The sequence below is a fragment of the Sinocyclocheilus anshuiensis genome, unplaced genomic scaffold (assembly GCF_001515605.1).
Source record: "Sinocyclocheilus anshuiensis isolate Anshui unplaced genomic scaffold, SAMN03320099.WGS_v1.1 scaffold816, whole genome shotgun sequence".
NCBI lineage: Eukaryota > Metazoa > Chordata > Actinopteri > Cypriniformes > Cyprinidae > Sinocyclocheilus > Sinocyclocheilus anshuiensis.
The window spans coordinates 1,473,865-1,477,046 of record NW_015554154.1 but is presented as its reverse complement, the minus strand read 5'-3'; the positions used below and the strand labels follow the sequence as shown (position 1 = coordinate 1,477,046).

Genomic DNA, 3,182 nt, shown 5'->3' with positions numbered 1-3,182 from the left:
TCGCGCGAATATGAACGTGGTTTTGCGCAGCTCATCAGTGAACAACGGCTCTGTGTAGTTAATGCTGCTCAACGTGAAAGCACGCAGGTGATGGAGATTTACCGCTGTTTACAGAACCGGCTTTACTGATAAGATGCGCGTTAACTATCGCATGCGATTTATCGTGCAGCCCTAGCTTCAAGGCATGTGATTGGCTGTTCATTACTGATGTCACTCTTTCATGTGCACGTGCTCCATTAACTCATGATCAAGCCTGAATTGACAGAGAAAGTTGATGATCAGCTTCATGGTACCAACAAAGCCGGATTGAACTGGTTTGGTTTTGTCAACTCAAAACTGATCCTGTAACCCCGAGTTTGTTCAGCAACCATCATGGTACAGGCCCCTGGGCTGCTCTTCCCAAAAGCATCGTAAGCTTAAGTACATCGTAGGCCCATTGAAACCAATGGAGATAGGCTTACAATGCTTTTGGGAAACGCAGCCTTGTTCATTACTACATACATGAGAAAAGCACAACTAGTGGTGGGTTTTTCAATGACTAGATAGCAGAGCAGCCAGTGGCCGATACATAATTATTACTATTGTCATTAAACATTTAAATTGTGACAAAAGAGAGTACACCAAATAGCATAAATAACATCAACATATATTCACAATATTTACTCAAATTTCATTAAAACATACAAATGTGTATTACCATCAATATACAAAGCTGTTTGACAGACTTTGAAACCGTACTAACTATAATGACAAAAGGTAACTTAATTATCCAATGGACAATAACATTCTGCTAAGCATGCATGCTTAATGCTCTGGTCTATGGATTCAGACTGGCTGTCAATGTTTTTTATCGTGTAAACATCGTTCTAAAGTGATCCCAAAAATATAATTCCTGCGTTATCATCTTAACTGTTATAGATACAATTATCGTACACTGCAAACAACAGCCCATTAAGGTCACGGACAAACGGCTAACCCTAACCCTAAGTTGGAATCACGTTCAGAACGATTTTTCCATTTGATGAAAAAAAAAAAACATTGACAGCCAATCAGAATTCTCTTGACAGTTTAAAGCGGCAGGTGATGTAACTGAACAGAACGTTATCGGCGCTGGTGTGGACATTAATATAGTTATCTTTTAAATTACAACGTTATGCTGCCTGCGGTAATATATTGTTATCTCTTTATAGTTACCATTCTTTGTATTAGTGAGCCTAGGTGTAGTTATTGGCCTTTGCCGATCATTTTAAAACCACCATATCGGTCCATCACTAAACAAAACTATTCACTTCGTATTCATATAATAAACCAACAAATGTTTGGACAGCGTCGTCTTCAAAAGTCAGGTTTAACCATCATGCTTCATGCAAGGTGAGTGTGAACACTTGATGCCTAAACTGTCACCCAGATGGTAAAAGTTCACACTGTGATGCCGATACTCTTTCAGCGCGTATCAGCGGGTCTGAAGATAATGTGTGACAATGATGCACCTGACCTGCGGTCCGAGATGTCGACCGACATTCACAGTGATCATAAAGAAAACCATAACCTCTCACTCTCAATCTTTCATCTTAAATATGGCAACGAGTACCCTACACTAAAACAAATCCCAATTCACTAGCCAGCTAGCTACAATTTAAAACTTAGCCAACATTCTTCAGCATCAACAGCTACATTCCATCGAAATGTAAAGAGTTGAAAAAAGAAACTTGAGAGAGGGAAACTTGAATCCAGACCGCATGAGGATGGGCCTGTCTTAAGTTTCGCTCCGGTCATACAGTGAGCTAGGCTAACTGACGGCGAGTGTGGCCTGCTCTATTCGTTTATGCGGCTCTTTTTCACTCCCTCCATTCCCCTCCCGACGCCATCTGTTTGTGCCATGAGAGAATGTGGAAGTAAAAAGAAAAGGCGACATTTTGGCTCTGTAAAATGACCCACATACTGAATCGCTCTCTCGGAAATACGAGCGCAAATCGTAATGTAGATGTCAGATGAAAAGCGGAAATGTAAATATCAGCATCCAGTTCAGAGTGCACATTATTTTTGAGGCCAGTTAGACAGAAATCGGTGAGTTTCGCTGGGATAGACAGTGGGACAGCCGGGGTTTTTTCGGGGGCTATACGATCAGTTTCGTTTTCTGTTTCTATGGCAATAATGAACGGACCGTTGTCTAACTTACCACGCTCCAAAAATCGGATGTATACGTAGAAAACACTTTGGAAGATTTGAATGTCGCTTTCTAGTTTGAATTGTTGCTGGTCTGGTTCTCTGTGTTCGGCAGGAAGGAAGGAAGGAAGAAGGGAATGAGAGAAAGAGTGACGTGAACGAATAAACAGCCTGGGCTCCTCCTCGCTGTCACAAGTAAATGATGGATCTCCTGGCCACAAAATATCTGCCTGTACCCTCATTTGATTGCAAATATTGGCAACGCGGACAATTATATTTATTGAAGAAAATCGACAGAATGTGAGGAATATGATCTAATGAAGTGATATGCCTTTCAAAGCACAAAATGTATAAACATTAAAGTTAAAGCGGTATGTTTATTCTGTGCCTGTGTTCAACGTGCACTTTTGTTTTGGGTAATTTATAAAAATTAGAGGACTTGTTCAAATAACGGACGTTAGAGGACGCTATTGTTTCACTAGCCTTATTTACGCATCTCTAGCGTAAGCTAGGTAGTTTCTTGCACTAACAGAAGAGGTCGCTCTGTCATTATCTACTGTATAGTGAATCACTTCTTGAGGTCAGTCAATGACAAAATCTGAGTGGTTTAGGCTAAATTACTATGGTTTATTAAATGTAAATTTAAAAAGCTATCACTCTGCAGCTCTCCCATGTTTTTCCACTGAAGCTAAGCAGGGTTGAGCCTGATGATCATTATCTGGATGGGTGACCTCCTGGAGAATACAGTTAGTGTTGCAAATAGAAGGGTGATTGGCATGTGGGGGGCCTATTGTGTAACCCTGACATGGCATCCTGGTCAATTTGCATATTGTCCTTTATCAGTCATGACCTCCTAATTTTTTCCCATATTCACCAGTGGTGGTAAGGCCCCATGTGAAAAATGCTGTATCATTGTAGCAAGTGTAAAGTGCTGTAAAACAGGGTTCCAAAGTTGGCCATTATTGGCCAAATTACATGCTTCGACAGGGATTTAGGTGTGACAGTAAAACAGTACA

General features: G+C 40.8%; 1 protein-coding gene across 1 annotated transcript in view; it reads right to left on the bottom strand.

Annotated features, from left to right (window-relative positions):
• The window catches only part of LOC107670757 (zinc finger protein 710-like), a 12,386-nt gene extending 9,966 nt beyond the window's left edge, over window positions 1-2,420 (bottom strand). Inside the window, exon 1 of the mRNA XM_016463503.1 lies at window positions 2,180-2,420. The gene's annotated coding sequence lies outside the window, so the exon portion shown is untranslated. The remainder of the gene's footprint in view (window positions 1-2,179) is intronic.
• Between the last annotated feature and the right edge of the window lie 762 nt (window positions 2,421-3,182).